Source organism: Oryzias melastigma, linkage group LG23 (assembly GCF_002922805.2).
Source record: "Oryzias melastigma strain HK-1 linkage group LG23, ASM292280v2, whole genome shotgun sequence".
NCBI lineage: Eukaryota > Metazoa > Chordata > Actinopteri > Beloniformes > Adrianichthyidae > Oryzias > Oryzias melastigma.
In genome coordinates this window covers 21,075,164-21,099,672 of record NC_050534.1, presented here as the reverse complement: position 1 = coordinate 21,099,672, position 24,509 = coordinate 21,075,164, and the positions used below count along the sequence as shown (strand labels likewise).

General features: G+C 39.5%; 1 long non-coding RNA gene across 1 annotated transcript; it reads right to left on the bottom strand.

Moving 5' to 3' along the window:
* Nucleotides 1–2,354: 2,354 nt before the first annotated feature.
* On the bottom strand, nucleotides 2,355–22,316 carry LOC112155744. Its single transcript, XR_002920839.2, has 3 exons — nucleotides 21,792–22,316; nucleotides 15,536–15,597; nucleotides 2,355–2,548 (listed from the first exon to the last, which is right to left on the bottom strand). It is a non-coding gene; the product is annotated as an uncharacterized LOC112155744 (long non-coding RNA).
* Between the last annotated feature and the right edge of the window lie 2,193 nt (nucleotides 22,317–24,509).

Sequence of the window (24,509 nt, the reverse complement as noted above, 5' to 3'; positions counted from 1 at the left end):
AATGTGTCTGAATTTAAACGGTTTCAGAAATTCTCCTTTCAGAAGCTTTGGTGTCAGCGGGCTAAACGATTCTCTCTCATTGATTAATCGCTGAAATTAATTTGGACTGCGAGTTAATCAGCATTTCTCGTTAAAGAGACGAGCTTCTCAGAAATGGAGACTTGGTAAAAATAAAAGAGTCAGCAGCAGGCCTTTGGATCTGACCTCTGGTGAAACGCTCCTCTGGATAACAGTTTAGGCCTTCTTAACGCCGTGGAATTAATTCAAACTGAGCAGCTAAAGAAATCCCATCGTAGATATTTATTCGGTCGTCATCGGGTCATGGAGTGGAGGAAAGAATTCCCCAAAATTCCTAACTCTTTGGGGATTAACCAGAAATTAGAAAAGAAAATATTTGGGAATATATTTTTGAGGAACTTACAAAAAAATGATCCCTTTGTTTTATTCCTACAAATTAATTTAAAGAGATCGATGGTTTCTGACTGTGAAGGAAGATTTGACTTTCAATTTAACAGAAAAATAATCTCTGATTCCTGATTGGAAACAATAAAAAGATTTTCAAAAATAAAGGTTTATGTTCCTTTTCTGACCTTTGTTTTGATCCCTTCTTGCGTTTTCAGCACCATCCCACAATCAAATCTTTTGACTCAAACAAAATCCTTTTAAATATTGAAAATCTGACATATTGTTTATCACTTTTAGGCATGAAGCATCATGAATCAGCCCTTAGTTTGGCTGGAACTTCTCCTGGATGTTTCTTCCTCATGAGTTCTAACTGAGAAAGTCACAGCTGCCTGTAGTCACTAATTAGATTTTCATTATTTAAGGAGGTGACTTTTCTTTTTTCTGAATGGGAGTGTCTTGTGTATCCGTCTGCTCTTGGTTTGTAGTTTTCATTGAATTGTTTCACTAAATTTGTTTGAGTTCTTCCTGGTTTTAGCCGGAACATCTAGATGACAAAGAAGCCTTTAAAATATTAGATTTTCTAGGTTTAATCTCATTGTTGATATCTGTGACACATTTCCAGTTTTTTTTTCAAAATAAACCTTTAAGAATATCTCAAAGGACATGAAATATTAGAATGAAAAATCTAAAATATCCCAATTTCGAAGCCTCCAACTCTGAGTTTATTTGTTCTTAAGTGTCCTGCAACACTTATAGGATGTGAACTCCAGAGGGTGAAAGCGATCGCATCAGCCGCCAGTAAATATTAGCCTTTGATTATTTCTCATTCATGTATTTTTGAACTCGTGTTAAATGAAAACTCTGTGTAAACACATGTACATCCGCATTTGGGCCTTCCGGATTCAAACCTCTGACATTATTGCATCACTACACAAGTTTTGGGATTTATGTATTAAACGTGTGTCAAAAATTAAACCAGTTGAACTTCAGCCGGTCGGAGACTCGAAATTGGTGGTGACACATGAATTCAATGTAATTTTATTTATGTAGCCCATTATCACAATATAGTTGTCTCAATGGGCTTCACAGCAGTATTTGTCCAAAAACATCAAATCAACAGCTGGTTGCTAAACTAAACTAAACACACTGGTTATGTCCTCAGACCCTCCTTCTCCATAAGGAAAAACTCTCTAAAAAACAGATTCTGGAGAAAAAAAGAAGAAACCTCAAGGATGTTCCCATAAAGAAGGGACGTAGCAGGACTGCTGATGAAGAATCAGCTTAGTTAATTCTACAGATACAGTTTAACAGATAGAACTGGAACAGGTGGAGGCGCGAGATGAGGTCCACAGCCAAAGACAGGACGACGGACGACCCACCTGGAATCTCAGGTACAACACATGAATCACACTGCACCAAACAGACGCATGGAGAACTAAATCAAAAATGGATGCCGTCTTTTTTAATTCATGGAAGTGCTGGTGTTTGAAAATTGATCACGAAGGAGAAATTAATTGCAGTTTGTGGAATTCTGACACCATGTCTGTCATATATCGGAATAGAGCTGAGGAAGAAAGAGCCTGGAGCAAGATTCACCAGATTTACACCACTTTGGAATTTCACACTTCCAACTGTGAGTGCATGCGCTAGTATCAGGTAGCGATACTGTGTGAACACCGTAAGCTAAAGTCACATTTAAGAACCTATATTCAGCATGTTCTTAAACACTCATCACATGCTCGTGTGGACAGGTTAAAATAAACGGGATTATTCTGCATTATTCTGAACCATTTTCAACCACTTAGTTAAAGAATCCTTTGAGTGCACAGTAGCGTAAATGGTGACATATTTGTACTGAAACTGAGTCAAGGTCCAGACCTTAAAGAACCACAAACACCAGAGAAGAGAAGTGTCCTCTGAAGTGCAGACAGAGAGAGCTGACCTCAAAATTCAACGTTTGCTTTTGATATATTTTTCCGAGGTGACCTGTCTGCCACTCTGAGGCTGGTGAGGAGCCGTTTCTCAAAGGGCTGAACACGTTCTGCTGGTGTTTGTGCCTCTGCTGTTGTGGTTTGACCTTCACTGCAGAACAAAGTGGCTTCGAGGGACACTCAGTTCTTCACCGGGGGGAGGAGAAGACGAGCTGGAGGAGATAAAACAGAGCAGGTGAATTAACCAGGGGAAATGTAAAGGAGGATAGAGAGGATATTGAATCCTCGTGCTTAACTTTACGTGGACCGGGAAGGGGAGGTGGGGGGAGATGAGGAGATGATAGAAAATGAAAACGAATAAAGAGCAGCGAGGATGTGGAGGGAGGAAGAGCCAGCCAGTCAGCAGTTTCTGGCTCCGATATCAATGTGTGGGCTCACAACAGGTAATCTGTCTTGACAGGATCTTTACTGGAGTAAAGGCTGTCGGCTCTGCGTTCTTTTGGGTTCATTCATACCTGAGAAACCCCCCCTCAAGCACAGGAACCGTGAAGCCGGCGTTGCATCAGGTCATAACGAGTGAACGTCTCTAATCGTCTTGACAAATCAGGTCTTCTTTCCTTGCAGAGCTGTGATGGAAACACCTCAAAATGACTAAAAATACCCACAGATTCGTGCTTTTAGTGATAAGGCTGCAACTGACTGCTTAAACATGTAATGGATCTTGGACTATACAAAGATGATATGTGAAGCATCCTGAATGGAGACAGGAAGAGGGCCAATCCTCTCAATGCAAACCTGCAGAGAACCTGAAGACTTCAGTACTTTGCTGCATTTGTTCTGGACGTACTCTTGTTTCATGCTTTATTTTGAAAGTACGCTGCTAATGCCACATGTTTTTATGATCCTGTGTGGATCTGGTTTCTGAGGCTTCTGTAGTACTATTAGGTTATACACTACAAGGGGCAGGTAGGTTTTAAATGGGTTTGGGGTGTGTTATTGCACAGGTGACAGTGGCATTGATGGAAAGGTAAGCCTTACGTTTGGTTCACACTAGATGCTGAAGCAGCGCAGAGTGGAGTGCGCGTGGCATGCGCTCTCTCCTGCATTTCACACCAGATGTGTATTTTTCTACGAAGGTCGAGGCGCTTCTGCTAGAGCTCACGTGTCAAAGTCAAGGCCCGAGGTCCAGATCGGGCTAGCTTTTTCTGCTAGCTTTTTGGACTATTTTGCATTTATAACAATTTTTTTGGCTAATTTGGCATTTAGCTAATATTTCAGCTACATGCTAGCTGTTTTAGCTAATTTAGGCTTTTTTTAAGTTTAAGACTGTTTTGGAATTTAGCTAATGTTGACATGCTAGCTTTTTATGGCTATTTAGGCTTTTTTAAAATTTTCTTAAGGTGTTTTATTGCTAATTTAGGCTTTTTTAAACGTTTTTTTAGACTGTTTTGGAGTTTAGCTAATGTTGACATGCTAGCTTTTTATTGCTAATTTAGACTTTTTTCAGTTTTTTAGGATATTTGGAAGTTTTGCTATTTTTTTCAGCTACATGTTAGGCGTTTTGGTTAACCTAAATTTTCCTGTTTGTTAGGCTAATTTGGCATTCAGCTAATATTTTTGCTGGCTATGTGCTTCAGCGTTTTCGGCTATCAGCTTCAGCATTTTTAACCAAATAATTTCAGCATATTCAGCTATCAACACTCATCCTCTGCTGTCAAATTGAACCAGCATTATCAATATACTTTCTTAATCCCCGGGGGGATATTCATTAAATTCACTATCACAGATAATGCTATATATCTAGTTCATAATTATGTCAAAAAGTAACACTTTAAAAGTTATAAAAATTTAGTTTTAGAGTGGTAAATAAATGTTTATCCTTTTCAGGCCGCGACCTGAGTTGTGTTTTGGATTTTGGCCCCTTGTGCGATTGAGTTTGACACTCCTATGCTAGAGCTTTTTTTGTTTTTGCTATCATGGGTAAGTTAATAACCTAAAATATGACCCCATGTTTCTGCTAAGGACTGCTCTCTCCCTCTCTCTTGTGTTTTTCTTTTAAACCCAAACCCAGCCCCACCACCTGTGTCTGTCTGTTTTTGTCTGTGTTGTTAATTGAATTTTTTTTTTTTTCATCTCTACCGTCTGTTTAGATACAATAACATGATCAATCCCAGTGTTTTATTGTGAAAAATTGGTTATATTTTGAAAATAAACCAGATTTTCTCATGTATCTTGGTGCAGACGACAAAACGATCTGCTGCATAGTGCAAGCCTTCCGCAGAGGACCACCTCACTCCGTTAACCACACGATAGGTTAACAAGGGCACCAAATGGAAGCGGCCTCCGTTCCATGCGGCTTTGAGGCGCTTCCAGATCCAGTTTGAACCAGGCGTTATGCTACGGACACATCAGCCATGTGATTCATCCAAGAATTCACTGATTGCGCTTTCAGGATATGGAGTTCACACTACCCAATACTAGCACATGTACTCACAGTCGGAAGAGGTTTGGTGTGAAATGTCAAAACTGTGTAAATCTGGTTAAGACTTATCATAGAATTCCAGCCAAACACAAACCACAATTATGTTCTTCTCCGTGACCAATTTTCAAATGATTTGTACTTCTGTGAATTGAAAAGGACATCATCCAAGCATCCAATCCAAGTCCCTGATTGGTCAAACTTCAACTCTTTTAATGTGCATTTCATTCATAGAAAATGGACCATAAAAACTTGCATAGTGATGCGTGAACACAAGAGTTTTAGCAAGGACATAGATAAACTTTTTATTGGTAGAAGCTTCTTTAACACCCGTTTAGGAGCACAGGGTGAATGTAGCATCAGTCACATACGGGGGTTTGACCCGTACGGAGGTTGTGAGTTTTTAGGTTGTCCGGGTTCATGGAGGGTCATAGAGAGGAGTAACCACCTGAAGGGACGTCATAAATATGGAACGTACCATTGTGTGGGTATGTGGTAAGTGTATCCTGAAATATTTGTGAGGATAATGGAAGTTATACGCACTTATGACGAACAGATGATTCTGTCGTATGATGTCCTTACGCCACGTTTTAGTCATTAATAAGATGTGAGTCCTGACCCCTAACTAAAAACATTAAAAATCCTCACCTACTTCACCCTTACTTATCCTTACATGCTGTATAAGTGTTCACAACGACCTGTTGCCCGCAGCATACCCGTAGAAAAACACATATATGAACAGCAACTCTGGTCCTCAAGAGCCTCAACCCTGCCTGCTTTCCAGCTCTACCTGGACTGCTTAATGCTGACAACCTAAACCAGGTGTGTTCAGTCAGTTAGGATGTGGAATCACTTGAGTCAGCCAATAAGCTGCAAGATGGTCATGTAGAGCTCCCATGCTTACAGGTTAAGACTGACAGTCACTGCCGGCCCCCTACTGGTTTTCCAGAAACCCTGCCTTATCTGCAGCTTATGACCTGGATAAGGTGTGTTTGACCAGTAAGGACCTTCAATGGCAAATTGGTTGGAAAACATCAAAGACACCAGCCCTCAAGGATTAACTTTGGACACCCCTGGTCTATGAACTTGGTGTTTTGTACCTGTGTGCCCAATACAGGTTTGACCATTTTTCTTTCGCAGACAGATCTTATTCATCCGCAAGGGCAGCAGTGACATACCTAGTACTTGTAGTAGTTTTATACAAGTTATATGAAGGGAGTATACAGTGATCAATACTCTCCAAAGATTTAAATATTTTGAAAAATCTGTTAAAACTATTAAAATAAATAAAACCATAAAACTACACCTTTTCAAGCACAGATAGAACTTGGTACACAAATTTGTGACGCCAAGATATTTAAACATTTTACTGTGGTTGTGATGTTTAACTGTTGTGAGGGACGCCTCCTTGACTCATATTTTTTCCAAAAATATAACATATACTAGTTTTTACCTCACATTTATAGAAACAAATGTTTAGAAAACAGAAAATTCAATTTTTTCCCTTTGGTGAACTCGTCAGTAGTAGTTTTTTGATTAGAAAAAATGTTTTTTACTTAAACCAACACTCATATATGGGAAAGTTTGTCCCACGTTGTTTGGTTGAATTATTTGAGAGAACATACGTATTGCTTAATAGGGAAAAATTAAATGTTTGCATGAACTTACTGGCAAGAATAACTACAAACAAAAAAATAAATAAAATACGGATGCTTTGGGGCATGCTTTATTAAGGCTTTTATTTTGTAGAGTTAAACTAATCACTTCAACTTCAAGAAGAACACAGAGATTTAAAAGAGAGGAAATCGCATAATTCTTTGTTGATTTCATAGAGGTTCAATCTCAACTGAATCTTTTGTTTTTTTGCATGAAGTCCCAAAGAAACTCTTTGATTAATCAGAACTGAACTGGAGAAACGGTTGGAGGTTTTTCTGAATCAACTCTGACCTGGTGAATCACTCCTCTGGAGTGTGAAGCTTCATAACAAATCTGAAGCTGCTTTCTTTTTCCATCTCCTCCCTCAGATAGAACTCACAAAGTGATTTTCGCCTCTAAATCTCGTGATCGCTTTAATTTTTTGCTAGGCTGCTTCATCGGCGTCCTGGGAGAGAGCGAAGAGGAGGAAAGGAGCGGGAAGGCGGCGAAAAACCGAGGGGATGAGGGACCGCAAACATGGCTGGGAGAGAAAGAGGAGATGGTGGAAGAGTGGAGAACAGTATGGAGTTAAAGCTTTATCAGTGAGTGCCCTGAGGTATGTAGGGACGGTGCTGAATCCAGAGAGATTAGGGGGAAAATGCAGCACATGGCAGTAAGGGGCTTACGCCACAGCTTGTATTAGTTCAGGTGAAAAGAGTATTGCTTTTACATAAAACTGGACAAATCCAGCCACAATACATTTCCCGTCGGACCACAATAGGGTTCTCTATCTGTGGACCTCACCTTCTGTCCCTCGGGTTCTCCCAAAGCTCCTCTATCTAAACAGGAGTAGAGATTGAGGAAAAGGAGGAGAAAAACACTGAAGAACATGGGAGGGAGGAGGAGATACGGCTCCGCACTTGGTTTTTGGAGTTTTTCTGCTGGTGAGCTGGTGGTGCTCATTTCCACTGGGGTCAGGAAATGTGATGTCCACCCCCACATCTACCCATTTTCCCTCCAACTTTCCCAGTCATAAACCTTATCTGTCTCTCATCCCGAAGGCCCAAAGATGATATTCGGTGGTCATTAAAACAGCTAGCTGAAGGAAATTGTAGGTGTGTTATTGTGAAAAACCCAAACAATGTTTGATCCTCAAAAAAGAAAGTGAAGGTAAACAGACAAAAACACAAAAAAGAACACAGCTAAACAAAACATGACAAGTTAAAAATACAAAAATTAAACTGGTCTGTGCTGTACGTTTGTTTTTCCGTGCACTCAGCCTTATGTAGGTCAACTTTGATTCCTGCAAAAAGCCCCATGAGAAGGCGTAGGTGTTTTTCCCCTACTGTACAAAATGCCACATACAGTGTTGGTCATACGTAAACAGATGACTGGAGGTTTTGAAGCCATGTGTAGTGGCGGAAAGTAAAAATCAAAAAAATAAACTGCTGAAGATAGAGGTCATAGATTGGTACTCCGATACATTTGGTGACCGAGATCTTTCAAGGGTTTCTTCGAAATCTACGGACGTTTAAAAACGGGTCATAAATTGACTCCAATTTCAGTTTATCGTAGAAATTATTGACTTTAAAAGCCGAAATCAAAGTCCGTAGATTTAGATTGAAGATGCTGATCTTATACAAAGAGCAGGGCTCGTGTTCACTGGTTGTAGTTTTCATGCGGTTTTCTTCACACGCCTCAGTCGTAGATTGCCATCTTCCTGCCACGTGTTTTGTGAATTGAGAACCAGTGGTATGACAATAGTACAGTAAGACGAAGCCAGAAGTTCTGGAGGGATTTCTCAGTCCTGCTTTCAAAATACCGCCTTTTTATAGGAGAAGGTCAGTTGCAACGTGATGATGGATCTGCTGTGCATCCGTTTTTTTTTAAATATACTTCCAGTTTAACTCCACAACTGGCGTCACGAAATGACAAATGCTCTTTGAACTATCGTTGCTGGTTTATGTTTTCGCTGTAATTCTAAAAAAGGTCAGATATAGGCATGGGCAATGGTGGGCATTGTCCCCCTGAATGATGTAACTGCCCCTCCTCTCTGCCAACATGTGATTGATGGCTGTCAAAAATCTACACTGACTACAGAAGTTAACAATAAGACACAAAAAAAAACAACAAAAAAATACAGAAAGGTAAAAGTAAAAAAACAAAAACAAAGGATAGACAGACAAAGAGACACAAAACAAAGATAAATGCAGACTCAAAAGGGCAAAAACATGAGTCTTAAGCGCGGTAGACACACAAGGCAGTGTCAGGAAGAGCATTCAACATTTTATATATATATATATACATATATATTTTATATATATATATACAGTATACATATATATATGTACATATACATATATATATATTCAACATTATATATATACATATATACATTATATATATATGTGTGTATAATGTTGAATGCTCTTCCTGACACTACCCTGTGTGTCTACCGCGCTTAAGACTCATGTTTTTGCCCTTTTGAGTCTGCATTTATCTTTGTTTTGTGTCCTTTTTGTCTGTCTATCTCAATCGTTATATATATATATATATATATATACATATATACACATGTATGTATGTGTATATATATATGCATATATATGTATGTAAATATATATGTATATGTAAATATGTGAGTGTACGCAGTATTCCCCCCATATTCGCGGGGTTAGGGACTGGAGACATCCATGAATACACCAAATCCGCGAATATGGAGAACCCCATCTCCATTTCCACTCGGCAGACGGATTCTGCTGTGCGGAGATACACTGCGGCACTTCTTTTGACCGCTAAAATTTCATACAAGACTGAAAAAAAAGTCAGCAATAGTGATGTGCGAGTCGTGAACGAATCGTTCAAAACTCGCGAGTCACTTTACTGACTCGAGAATCATGAGTCATCTTCCCCACTGACTCATTAATTGAGTCACTTCCTTCCACTAATTCTCTTCGCTGTGAGAAGTACTAAAAACCTCAGAGACAAAGCTGAAACACGACAGAATCGCTGGTTTCGCTCTGTCTGTGCTCACCGCTCTTCTACAGACAACACTTGCTGCTCCTCAGTCACCCCTCCCTTTGGGAGAATCTGCTCCCTGGCCCCTCCCAACCAGAGAATCTGCTCCCCCTCCCAACCGGAGGATCTATTGGCCACTCCCATACCCCTCCCCTCGCGGAGGTGCTGTTGTGAGTGCGAGCTGCTCTCTGAGTCCGGGATGAATGCAGGTGTTCGAGTCACCACTCATATGATTCAGTTGATTCATTTGATTCACCTCGTTTCGAGCTGAATCAAATGAGCGATGACTCATGATTCAGGACTCAGAGCTCACCGGAAGCCCGAACAGCGCCTCGCTCCGAGCTGAATCACGAGTCAGGACACATGGAGGAGCAGCTATGATTCGTTCAGGACTCAGAGCTCACTGAAGAGAACTCATTTTGGACTGTATCGAGTCAGTACTCATATCTGTGACCAATCACAGAGCAGTTCGCCTCGTTTGGAGGTGAATCGTTTGAAAAAAACTCTCAGCAGCTCTGCCTCGCTCTGAAGCTTGTAGGAATCCATTGTGCTGGAGCGTTAGCTTTAGCTTAGCTTAGCTTAGCTTTAGTTTATCAGCCTGTTTGACGGGGAGGAGCTGCTTCCTCTGCTCAGCTGCTTCTCTGCCCTGACGAACTGCTGCCACATTATTAAATTCATTTTTCATTTTATGTCTTGAAAAGCAAATAAAAGAATATTAATCAATTCCACCACTTTTTAAAAATTTAAACTGACTTTGGTATCCAACTTGCTAATTTTTTTCTCCAATAATGTAATTAACTACAAAACTAACAGAAACTCAGTTGATTTCTGCTCTTTATTTAGCTTGTTATAAAAATATGTTCACTTGTTTGTACTTTATTTTTTTCCCTTTCTTTTTTCCAGAAATTTAATTTACATACATTGAAAAAACTTTTTTTAACATTTTAAATAATAAGTTTTCTTTGTGTCCCACAACGCAATGATTTGTTTTAATTATTTTCATAATTAATTTAGTAATATGAATAAATTGGACGTGGCGTGTTTTACTTTGGACTCTCTGGGCAAGTGACTCAATGATTCAAATGACTCAAATGAATCGATTCACTTTGGTGAGTGACTCATTAAAACTCAAGTCAGTAAAAGGAATCATAATTCCCATCACTAGTCAGCAAATACACGACACTGCAAATAATGAAGCACAAACACAGGGGAAAACACAATATTTAACTATATATACTCCATGGATAGTCATGGACTATGCTCCATGAAAAGGAGATGATGCTCACTTCTTTTTTTCTTTTAAATGTTCAAAATTACGCCATTGATGTCATAAAGTGAAAATGTATTCAATACAAGCATTTTACAATGAATACTTTTGAATCCACTGAGAATCCATGATGAAAACGTTGATGGTTTATTTTTAAAAAATCATTTAAATACTTTTCTTTTGGAATAATTGTTCAAACACAATGCATTGTGGTCTATAACTGGAAATGTATTGCATCCATGTACACTGGTCTTTCACAGAGACTTCTGGGAACTTTCTAGGGCACTGGATTTTGGAATTGTAGATTAGGACAGCACTACAAAATGGGAAACGCAATATATATAAAGTAGTAAAGGAATTCCGACAGAGCTTTTGTTTTCCCTGTTTATCGCGGGATATTTGTTCTACAAAAAGCTCACAATGGTGAGATCTGCAAAATAGAAAATTAGATGTTCTAATGCAGTAAAACTCCTCTCTGCAGACTTTCTGCACTTTTCTCAGAACATTTTTATATTTTTCTTTCTTGTTTAAACTCTCAAACGGTTCAGAATTCTAGAAGAAAAACAAAGATTTGATCGTAGTTGAAGATTTCTGTTGACTTGGCAAACTAAACGCGTTCTGTACAGGAGACACAGGAAAAAGATTAATTGAGAAGCCAATCAGAACGCAGAACTCAATACAGTGTTAAAAACAGCATAAATGTAGAAGAATAATTAAACACCATTGTAAGATTTGATGATTAAATCCAGAGAAGGAGCAGAAAACTAGCAAAGCAAAGTTATTAGAAGACTGATAATTACAGCTGTAGCACGACGTCTTGACATTAGCCTAAAAGCAGTGGTGGTATAGTATTTTAAAAGATACATTTTGAGCGTTAATGCAAGCATATGAGATTGAGAATCTTCTAAGGCCACAAAAAGCTCACAATAAAGTACAGAAGGGAACAAAAGGAGATCATTGTCTTCTGTGTATAAGTTGATTACAGTTAATTATAGTTCAGGGGGGTCAAACTCAATCACACAGGGGGCCAAAATATAAAACACACCTTAGGTCGTGGGCCGAACAGGATAAACATTTATTGAACACTCTAAAGCTACATTTATAAAACTTTAAAACTGTAACTTTTTAACATAATTATGAACTAGATATATAACTTTACCTGTGATAATGCTAGTGTGAATGCTGTGAGCTGAATTTGGCTGCTGAAGATGCTAGTGCTGATAGCTGAAGATGCAGAAATTGATAGCTAAAAACGTGGAAGTTGATAGCTGACATCACAGAAGCTAAAAGCTGAAAACGCTGAAATTTGGAGCTGAAATTGTTGAAGCTGATACCCAGCTAAAATACTAGATGAATGCCAAATTTACCTAAACAACAAAACAGAAAAATCCCAAATTAGCTGAAACAGTTTGCATGTAGCTGAAATAGTAGCTAAACTCCAAAACAACCTAAAAAATCTTGGTAAATGCAAAAATAGTACAAAACGCTCACAGAATAACATTTTTTTTTAAGCTTTAAACCATAACTTTTGAACATAATTATGACATTAAAAAGGGAGGAATATTTTTCCAGAATAAATCAACTTAAACCTTAAATAACTTTTAAAATATATTTGTCCAAATCATACTAATTATAAATAAGTGCAAGATAACATTGGGCCATTAATACCAATAAAATAAAAAGATCTGGAGGGCCGGATCCGGCCCCCGGGCCTTGACTTTGACACGTGCGATAGTTCAACTATGACTTTCTTTATAAATTTATTAATATTAATTTCAGGAACCAGTTGTTTGATCACTTTAGGATTTATCAGGAGACTGAAAATCTTTAGGTAATCTGAAATGAGATGAAAAAAAACAATCCAATCACGTTTGATCATGAAATTTAAGCCAAAAGGAGCTTGGCCTGTGCACCTCACAGTATGTCTTCACCTGTCGTACAGTAAGCCCAGGTAACAATAGCACATTCCATCACTCCATGTTCAAACCAGAGATCCAAAGCAGCTCCGTCCCCCTCCTCAACCCCCCATTATTGGGAGAACAAAACCCTCCGAAATCCAACTTGGTCAAAGAAAAAAGAGGAGAATGGCGCTTAACGTCAATTTGTGACACGGTTAATCAATTTGGAGCCCTGTTCTCTTGATGTCTCGTCACTCATTAAATTAAGAGCGGCGTCTGTTTGAGCGATTCGCCGCTCATCGCGATACGGCGCAGGTTAAGTAGGAGGAGCATGTTTCAGGATAGCTCCCCGCCGTTCCGAAACACTTAGCTGGTGATTAGCATAAGCTGATAGCGCTATCAGGAGCGTGCCATTGTGGTGACCCTGAAGACGCCAGCCCCCCCCTCCAACTTCCTTCAACACCTCCCATTTTACCCGGCTCCCCCCTCTCCGCCGCCTCCTTTACTCCCTCGGAGAGGGCCTTATCTGGGATGTACAGGGCCTCTGTCGCCTCCTGGGGAGACGATAGAGGGAGGGGGCAGAGGTGGGAACTGCTGGGGGAAGTGGAGGTGGTGGGGGCGATCCCATTGTTGAGTCGTCTGTGTCTTTGGACGTGTCCTCCAATGTTTCAGAAGATAATGTTAGCTCCACTTTAGCCTCACTTTTGAAGTTACGTAACATTTTAGGAGAAGATGACAAACTGAAGGCTGAGACGATTTATTCGCAGAAAGATCGTTCGCTTTTCTGATTACGTCAGCTTAGCTGTGATGAGCTGTTAGCTACAACGAGGTAGGGGGCCTTTAAAATAAAAAGTACACGTCGTAAACTTATAAGAACTAAGTCAACATTAAACTAGACTAAAATCAATAATGTATCATTTTGAAAATCATAATTTTAAAAGAAAACAGTCACGCTTTTTTGAAAATAAAGTTGTAATTTCATTAAAATGAAGAGAAAATTGCTACTTTTTGAGCTCAGATGTACGCTGTTCTTGTAAAATGGTGATTTTTTTTTTTGTAACTGTCCAACATTATTCTCGTGCATTTTGACATTTTACTATTTTTCTCATATTTGTATGAATTTATTCTTCTAAAATTATTTTCTTTTTCTTATAACTTTAAGACTTAATTATTTCATTTTTCTTATAATTAAAAAAAGGCTTTTTATCATAATTGTAAAACTTTAATCTTATGAAAATGTAGATTTTTTTGTTGCATAATTGAGAACTTTATTCTAAAAGAATTTTGACTTTTTCTAATAATTTTATGACCATTCCCATTCAGTTGAGATTTTTTTCTTATAATTTTACGACCTTATTCTTGTAAAATTATGATTTTTTTACTTATTATTTTGCTAATTTATTCTCATAAAATTTGCACTTTTTCTTTTCATTTTACATCTTTATTTTTTTTAAATGTGACCTTTTTTTTTATAATTGTACGACTTTATTCCTTTAAAATTTTGACTTTTTTGTCATATTTTTTACAACTTCATATTCACATATTTGTTTATCTGTTGTCTTTTGTGGAGGCCCTAATGGGCTGTCGTACCCTCTAGCGTTGAGTTTAAAACTAAAATAAACCAGAACTCACATCAGGGAGAAACTAATCATTAACTTTTGTTCTCCTAAACTTGATATTTTCTTATTCATGTGGAGACAATAAAAAAAAAATGGGGAGTTAAACCACCAAACTACCAACTACAAATCTGACATCGGAACCAAGGTAGCGTACAAAATCACGTAGCACTAAAGTTTCATATATATATGGTTGAAGTGTTTAGTGTCCATTCACTTTAAAAGTTGAATAGTAAATAATTGTTTTTTGTTTTTATCTTTTATTTTGTACATTTTATCTGGAAAAAATAAAAGTATATACATATTTTACACTTATGAGTATAAAAACATTTTTTTTACATGAAGGTTATAAATAATAAATTAAATAAAACAGCAAAACGACCTAAAGAGTCTTAGTTTTTTGGGGTTAATTTTATGCTAAGATAATGTTTTAGCAAAATGCTAGCCAATTTAGCTAATTTGGCATCTACTTAGGCTTTATGGGCTAATTCTGAGCTAAGCTAATACTTTAGCTTTTTTCTAATTTAGCATCTACAGAGCTTTTTTGTGGCTAATTTTGAGTTAAGCTATAGTATTTTATCAACCTGCTAGCTTTTTTGGATAATTTGGCATCCACTGTTTTTTTTTTTTTTGACAAATTATTAGTTTGTAGCTTTTACACATTTTTATTTTTTATTTTTTGCAATTTATTTCAAGAAATTCTGCAAATTGTTTGATTATTTTCTGCAGTTTCTGCAGCTTTAACTCCTTTAGCAGCTTTAGCATTATGCTAATAGCTTTAGCATTTTCAGCAAATCCCTTCAGCATCTAAAGTAAATTTCTTTATTAAAAAAGATTCTGCATATTCAGAGACCACATTTAGCAATCAGCATTCACACTAGCGCTAGTTCTAATTATTTTGCTTTTGTTGTCTTGAAAACGAGCTCCTTGACTCAAAGCCACACCGGATGGATACCCAAAAGTTTAGGATTAATCGTCTTTAAATGAGTTTGAACTGTCCTGTTTGTAGTGAGGGAAATAAACAGGTTTTTCATCTCTTATGACTAATATCAGGCGAACAGAAAACTTTCATTCAGTATCCAAAGACATAAAGGAAACAGGAAGTGATGTCAAAGACTGAACACACCCATCGTCCACGAGGCGGGGAACACTTTTCCAAGAGGAGCAAACTGTAACCTCCCGATTTAGACTGTTTTCCAAACATGGAGAACTTTATCGCAGATTTACAAGAATAGAAAAAATCCAAATGAAAAGTTAATTAATCCAAATTTCCGTCTTTTATGTACCTTTTCGAGGAGGCGTCCTCTTTGCCTTCACATCCCTCCCACGTCACCTCGCCGAGACCCATCTGCGTCGAGAAAAAAGTATGATGAAACCACAAAACAATACGCGAACGTAAAGGACGCAAATGTGGCGACACATTTCTTGAAGGTAAGCGATTTCCATGCAGGTTAAGAGCTTAGCATCGACACAGCACTATTCATATCAGCCCACCATTATGATGCAAATGATAACAGCGGTCGCCGCCTGGGTCTCTCCTCTCCATCTTTTCATGCACTTTAGAGTGCGAGCAGCTGCACACCTACATTACAGAGCACACACACGCTAAAATGTACCCAGCTCTGTTGCTTATCCCCTTTGTTTGAGCTGATTGGATCTGCGGCAATCACATGTTTACTCAGAGCGCTATCTCTTTGAGAAAGCGCCGTCACGGGTAGTGGAGAGTAACATTCGCCTCTTTTTGTATTTTCGCTTTATTTTGGAGATGGGCACGCACACGCGCTCTTTATGTATACATGGTAATAAGCTGGCTAACACGGTTTCACACTGTTTGTTTCTGAAAATGATGCAACTTGCCAGACATCCTTTTTTTCTGCTGATGTTCACAGTTTCCTTTTTTTTCCTCCTTTCTCAGGGCGGGCATTTTGGAAGGAGCGAATGGGAGAGAGGGAGAGCGGAGGGAGGCGTGTGCACGGAAATTCACAAAGGTTTTGTAATAAATGCATCGATGACAATAAAAACAAAAACATTAAAGGGAGAAAAGACATGTTTCTGTGTTAAACAATTAGTGCTGCAGCATTAGAGGCGATCAGGAGGAGACAAAAGCGCTGCAGCGGCAGGGGGTTTACCCCAGACACAAAGACACAAAGACAGATGCTCTGCAGCCCAGCCAAGCTGCAGCACCACTCCGGTTCGGCGGTTTGGAAGCTCAGAGGGACGTTTGGGTCCGTTCGGTTGAGGCTGCGAGCGGCAGTTTGGATGATTAAGTTCATTTTTGACCAAAATGTTACCAACAATCCAGAACAGTTTGGTTAGGAGACGTCAAAAACGCAACGTCAAAACTTCTGCAAAAGTTACGGCTCCATGTGGTGGTGAGGAACGGGGGGTTTTGTCTGAAATTATACTTTCTTTTGATAAAACAGATGCTTTCTAAGCTATAATTGTAGAAATTTACTTTTTTCTGAAATGTTGAAGCCGAACTAGAATGATCTAGAACAGGGGTGTCAAACTCAATCGCATAGGGAGCCAGAAGCCAACATTTTTAAAACTTTAAAACCGTAACTATTTAACAAAAAGGCAGGAATATTATTCCAGAATAAATCAACTTAAACCTTAAATAACTTTCAATATTTTTCTCTCCATAAAAATATATTTAGTCAAAATTATACAAGTTGGGGACATTAATAACAATAAAATAAAATGATCTGGAGGGCCGGATATAACTACCGGAGGGCCGGATCCGGCCCCCGGGCCTTGACTTTGACACATGTGATCTAGAACCATTTTTTTTTTCATTCATTTGTTTCTGTGTTTGGATCGTCTACTGGTGGAGAACATAAAGCAAAGGAGCCCCTCACCATCACACCACCACCTCCATGCTTCACTATCTGAATAAAGGCGCTATGACGAAAACTTTTCATAAGTGAAAAGAAAACATTTTTAGATGGATCGACTATGATCCAGAAACGATTCTTAATTGTTTAAATAATTTTAAATAATTGATAATTGAAAAATATACATGATTTAAAGTGTTGGTGTGTATATTTCTCACATAATCTCGATACACGGTCCAAGAATCGATACATAAAGGATTTAACTAACTTTCTGGCGGTCCAATTGTTTTACCAAAAACCCTCAAATCTAGATATTTTCTACTCATGTGGCACTTAAAGCTATAAATAATAATATATGACAGAGAAATGTATTCAGGTATTGACTTGTGTAGCCCAGATTAAAGAAATAGCCCACTCAAATAATTTAAGAGTAAACAAGGGCTACCCTTGGAAGAAGCAAATTCATGATTGAACGTCTTTTTGTTTGCATCACATGTACGTAAAAAGACAAAGACGGTCGAACAAAAACAGAAACTGCAGTTTGCCAAAAACCGATTCATGATTTTCTTATTTTAACCAACATAATCTTGTAAACGATACTGCAGTTCCTCGATCAATTTTCGATAAGTATATTTTTTTACATCCATAATCAATACTGCTGTTACTCCCACTGCCCCATCACATCAGATACATATCTGATATCTTTTACATCCCTAATCTAAAGTAAAACTAAAAAGCGTTTTTCACTGATATATTTACCGACATCGGCCCCGACTTCACTCAAAGCGACTGGAAGCATTTTGTCTTCCATAATGATGAGGGTCAATTGGACAAAAGTCACACGGTGTGTACGTTATGTCACACCAAAACTACGTTTTTAGTGAACACAACCAACTTTCGAATGTGCGGCTAGCTAGAGCGTTTCATTGAAGCTGATCTAATGATAAAACATAACGTTATCTTATTTAAGGTTGTTGAGTTCAGGGAGCTTTTTTCCCTTTTGATGAAAGAGTTTTGATTATCAAACTAAATATATTTTTTATTTCAGAATTTTTATGTTTTTAATAAAATTATACTGATAAAAAATGCATTTTAGTGGAGAAAAGTAAATCATATTGGTGTAGAGCAGGGGGGTCAAACTCAGTCGCACAAGGGGCCAAAACACACCTGAGGCCACAGGCCGAACAGGATAAACATTAATTGAACACTCTGAAAGTACAATTTTAAAACTTTAAAAACATAACTTTTTAGCATAATTATGAACTAGATATATAACATTACCTGCAATAATTCCAGTATGAATGCTGTTAGCTGAATTTGACCGCTGAAGAAGCTAGTGATGATAGCTGAAGATGATGAAGCTGAAACCACTGAAACAAATACCTGAAAACGCTGAAGCTGATAGTCAGCTAAAATATTAGCTAAATGGTAAATTAGATTAAAAAATAAAAAAATTGGGTTACCTAAAACAGCTAGCATGTAGCTGAAAAAATAGCCTAAAAAGCTGAAAAAAAGACTAAAATTGTCTGGTGTCTTCACAGAGGAGCTGTGGATTTAACAGTTCCACATGACATGCTTCACTTTTGATGATGCTGTGAAAGTTTAGCACGTTCAAAATTTATGGTATTCATACGTTTCACGTTTTTCAAATTTTACGCAATTGTCTATTTTTTTTTTTTTTTTTTTTCGTTTGTATCTTACAGCTATTTTTTGGGCAACTTTGGTATCTGCTGAGGTTTTTTGGCCAATTTGGTATTAAGCTAATATATTAGTAATGTATTAGCTTTTTAGCTAATTTTTCGTGCTAATTTTGGCTTGAGCTAATATCTCGGGAACATCCTAGCTTTTTTGGTTAATTTGACATTACGATTTTTTGGTGCTAATTTGGAGCCATGCTAATATTTTAGCAGCGTCCAACATTATAGCATTTTTGGCTAATTTAGCATGAATTGAGTTTTTTGGGGCTAATTTGGACTTAAGCTACTAAGGTGTTTTGGGTTCATTTTGGGTTGAGCTACTATTTTAGGAACATGCTAGCCTTTTTGGTTGATTTAACATCTACAGAGATTTTTTTTGTGCTAATTTGGAGTCCAGCTAGTATTTTAGCAACGTCCAAAGTGTTAGCATATTTGGATAATTTGGCATCTACTGAGGTTTCTTTGGGCTAAGTTCTGGGTTAAGTTTTAAGTTTTGGGTATTATACAAATAATTCATATTTTACTAATTGCCAAAGCATCTTTAGCAGAAAGTATCACAGGTAATGCTAATTTTCTAGTTTGAAAAGTGTTTCTGTTGTAGTTTTGTGAAATATTCTAATTTCGATACGGCAACAAAATCACCTCCTCCAAGTGCCAAAACATTTTTTTTGAGAAATGCGAATTAAATTGAAATTGTTGTGTTTCCATTTCACAAATTTATTATCGCAAATCCAATTTATGAAATTTCATAGTCAGTTGAAACACACCTATGACCCTCGATGAACCCGGACAGCCCAAAAACCCACAATACCTCACATGGGTCAACTCCACAGGGGTCCCAAACGTAACCAGCAAACATCCCCTCAGTGCCACCGGGGTTAGCGTTTAGCCCGAGTGTTACGTCCTGCTGGACCGTTTCTATGGAGTCCTGCTCACCTGGCAGGTGTGGCATCAATTGGCACCTGCTGGCTGTATACGTTGGAGGAGGGAGAAGAGCAGCAGGCTGGGTTCCTCATTCGTCTTATACTGCTGAGTTTTGTTATTTTAGTTTGAGGTTGTAGTCTTAGTTTGCTGGTTTTGGTTGTTTTCTTTAGGTAGATTTGGTTTGGCAGCCTGACTCTGACGGTCGACATGGCCGGATTAGCATCTCCCTGACTTGTTTTATGTTTAAGGTTCCAATTCCCTTTTAGTTTGTCTTATATTTCATTTTTGTTCTCTTATTTCGGGACACAGGACTTCCTTTATTTAATAAACTGTGTTCCTTTTATTCTCATTGGTTTGGTGTTAGTCTTTGGGTGAAAGTTTGTCGTTTTTGGACCAGCAGGTTTTATTCGGCCCGGTTTGTGACATCTGAGCCCCCTGCACGAATCGATGCCGTTGCAGGTCATTAAACGAATCGTTGTTTGAGCGGACCCCTCAACCTTAACTGTCTCTCATCGTGGCGATTACGCCTCATTTTCCACAACAGCTCAGAGCGACACAGAAAGGAAGGGACGCCGGCTCTCCGGCTGCCTGTGTGGTCACTCTCAGTTTTCAGTTCCAGTTTGCTCCGAATGTGTGTGAGCTGGAGGAGCCCCCCCTCCGGTGGCGTCTACGCTGTACATCCGACTCAATGGCTCCAGTGTTCACGTGTGTGTGTGTCTGCGTGTGGGTGTATGACTATGGCACTTAACCCCGTGACCGGCTGGAGAATGATCTCCACAGAAATCGCCGCTAAGCCGGTTGCCCCCCCACTCCTCCGCGGTGTGTGTTACCACCCCAAGAGAGGCCAACGAGCTCACGCACACACCGGCAGACACACAAGCTTTTCCCGTGTCCTCCAAGACGGGCGGTGGCGGCGTACGGCCCCATGTTTAGACTCCGCGTCTTTGTTCGTCCCTCATGGCGCCTCCCATACCTGCATATGAGGGAGGAAGTCTCTGCTGTTTCCACTTTAAAGCCAGGAAGTGTTTGATTCCCTCGGCCTCCGCGACTCCTAAAAGCCTATTTCATCTGAGTCTGCAAACCTCAGAGTGACAAAACGCTTTTATTGCTCTTTGTTGTGGGCTTTGATTAAACCTGCCGACGCTTCTGCAGAAACACCTGCTGACGCCTCACCAGTAGAGTCAGCGGTCGTGTTGGTCCGTCGAATCTGACTGCAGTTCATCATAATATCTTAGATCACATGTGTCAAAGTCAAGGCCCGGGGGCCGGATCCGGCCCTCTAGGTAATTCTATCTGGCCCTCCAGATCATTTTATTTATTCTTATTAATGATCCGATGTTATCTTGAACTTATTTCTGACTTGTATAATTTTGACAAAATGTATTTCTATGGAGAGTAAAATATTGAAAGTTATTTAAGGTTTAAGTTGATTTATTCTGGAATAATATTCCTGACTTTTTATTATTTATAATTATGTTAAAAAGTTACAGTTTTAAAAATTTGGTTCATAAAAGGATATATAATATATGTAATAAAATATAATATAATATATATAATATATATAATAAAAGGATCTGGAGATCTGGATCAGGATCCAGCAGAATTGAGGTTGCTACCTTGATGCAAAAGAGCTCACTAGCTTACAAGAGATGACCTCGCTAGCTTGCTACAACTGAGGTTGCTACCTTGATGCAACAATCTCGCTAGCTTGATACAGAGGAGCTCGCTACCTCATCACAGAGGCTTTCGCTAGCTCAATAATTCAGAGCTCGCTAGCTCGATATAATTGAGGTTGCTACCTTGATGCAACAATCTCGCTAGCTTCGTACAGAGGAGCTTGCTAGCTCATCACAGAGGCTTTCGCTAGCTCAATAATTCGGAGCTCGCTAGCATGCTACACCATCCACCGGGCAAACACATGTGTGGCCACATTTTCCTCACACTTTTAAACGATAAGGAACCCTTTTGGCTTTGCTGGCTGGACAATGGCCACACTTTGCCAGCTACACTAAAAAATAGCGGCTGAATGGATTTAATTTGATTGGAGCTGTAAGGAAACCATTTTCTGAGGATGACGTCACACTCACCTGGTCTCTGAGTCAGAGGCAAAAGGAAGCAGCTGGAGCCAATCCATCCGGATTCAGAATTAAATTCCACAGACTTTAGTTTTTATGTAGAAGCTGAATTTCCTCTTTTCTTTGCTCACTAACCAATAAAAAGTTCTGTAATTACCAACCAGAAGTCTGCAGGCGGCTGAGACTTTCTCTTTCAACGTCGTAACTCAACTCTCCATTGATGCCTCGTTAACCTGGAGCAGCTCAGGGACCCCCCCCCCTAACCTACGCCCTCCTGAGGTCAGATGACTGACACTTCGACACCCAGACGTCCACCCCCCCCACCCTCAGAGGATGGGTGCTTATCTGCTGCAGAGGGTCAAAGAGCTGTCAGGCGTCTGAGCTGTTGTTTAAGGAAAATGATATGTTTAAAGTGACGCTGGGGCCAGCGCCATGGCAACAGGAACATCCAGTTTATGAAGTCTAATGACTGTCGCCTCGTTGATGTGACTCGTTAACGGCTGGAAAACCTGGATGCTGCGAGCAGGATTTTGAGACCCGACCACCCAGACCCCAATGGCTCCATCATGAACTTCTCAAATCTAATAACAGCTGTGTGACGTTACGACACAAAAACAACATTTTACAGTGTTTTCTTTTTTACAACTGAAGCAAAATTGGATTGTTGGTGTGATTGTGTTTCCATGGTAACAGAACTTAATTCCAGCAATAAATGGAAGTTTATTTACAATCAAGAGGCACAAATCAAAATGTATTTTCTCTCCATGTGTAACGCGGTTAAGAGATTACTTTTGAACGAGTAATCTGTGGTTTGGAAAGTAACTTTTACAGCCAATTTCATGATCTGCAGTGACTTCTGAGAACTTCTATGTTCTCTTGGGAACATAAATCTGACTGTTCATGCAAACTGTAGGAAAATCCTCCTTTAACTTTGATGATTAGGAATCTTTGATAAATTGACTTTTAAAAGGTGAACCTGTCAGTTCTTTCTTGTTATTCGACGGCGTCCACAGCTGCAGCACATTTGCTGTGCGGACACTTTTCTGCCGCTGCCTTTCATTTCCTGATCTGCTCACTTCCGTCACGATGACTGAGGCTCATTCAGTCACATTTCTGATGCATCAGTGCTGACTGGCTGCGGCCGCCGTACTGTCACCGGCCCGTCTCCTGATCCGTTCTGTGCAGAAACACAAAAAAAGTGCTGGCGCTCTGATCTGGGCTGCGTGCTGATGACGCCGTTATTGCTCTGATATTTCTCAGCTTAATGAAATCGGCTCTGCCTTGCGCTGATGGAACTCTGTTAACTTTGATCTCACAATTAAGTCTGCGTGAACAGCTAATAAAGCATAATCTGCCCTGTATCTGCTTGTCTGCGCCCGAGGCTCGGGGAGCCTTTTAGCATATCTGCGCCGCCGCTCCTGACTGACACTTTGTTGCTCTCGGCTGCAACAGTGACTTATTTTATCACGCCCCAGATAATACAATCAAGTATTAAGAAGCTGAAAATCAAACCAGATCTGCATCAGCGGAGTGGCAGATGAGTGGCAGATGCCTGCAGGGCTTCTAGTTGTTCAAGTTTTTATCCCTTTACTTTTAAGCAGTTCCCCTGAACGGAGGGATGAAAGGAGGAAGGAGACTGTTTTTGTCGCCATCTCCTCATCAGGAGGTTTCCTTTTTTTCCTGCAATTTGGAGGCCTTTACATACTGTTGGAAGCGCTGGCGTCACTCCTTACCTCCTGACCCCTCTCGTAACCTTTGCATGCATTTGGTTGTAATATTCCTGCACTCTGATCAGACGGAACAATGGGCCGAAGCAAGATTTGTGCTTTAGGATAAGACCAAAGTCAAATTGCCGTTCGGGACCGAATCCGAGGACAGACGGTAGCAGTTTGGTGCAGCAGAATTGATAAGGAATGTTTTCCACATGAGTTTGTTGTTGATTGGAGCTGCTGTTCTGAGCTCACAGTTATGGACAGCAGCCAGATCTGCTGACCTGCTCGACACTCGACGAACGAGTTCCTTTCAAGCATCCATTCTCCAGCATCGAAGGATGAACTGTGTTTCCTTAAAGCTATTTACTACCTTCTACTGGCGGCTCTGCTAGCCTTGGACTAAGTTCACACTGGAAACAGAAGCGTTGCGGAAGCACTGTGAAGCAGAAGCGTTGCATAAGCATAGCAGAAGGGTTGCGGAAGCGCAGCGACACAAAAGCGCTGTGACATGGAAGCATTGAGGAAGCGTTGAGGAAGTATTGAGGAAGTATTGCAGAAGCATTGAGGAAGTATTGCAGAAGCATTGAGGAAGTATTGCAGAAGCATTGAGGAAGTATTGAGGAAGCCTTGAGGAAGCATTGAGGAAGTATTGAGGAAGCCTTGAGGAAGCATTGAGGAAGTATTGCAGAAGCATTGAGGAAGTATTGAGGAAGCCTTGAGGAAGCATTGAGGAAGTATTGAGGAAGCCTTGAGGAAGCATTGAGGAAGTATTGCAGAAGCATTGAGGAAGCCTTGAGGAAGCATTGAGGAAGTATTGCAGAAGTATTGAGGAAGTATTGCAGAAGTATTGAGGAAGCATTGAGGAAGCATTGCGGAAGTATTGAGGAAGCCTTGAGGAAGCATTGAGGAAACATTGAGGAAGTATTGAGGAAGTATTGCAGAAGCATTGAGGAAGTATTGCAGAAGCATTGAGGAAGTATTGAGGAAGCCTTGAGGAAGCATTGAGGAAGTATTGAGG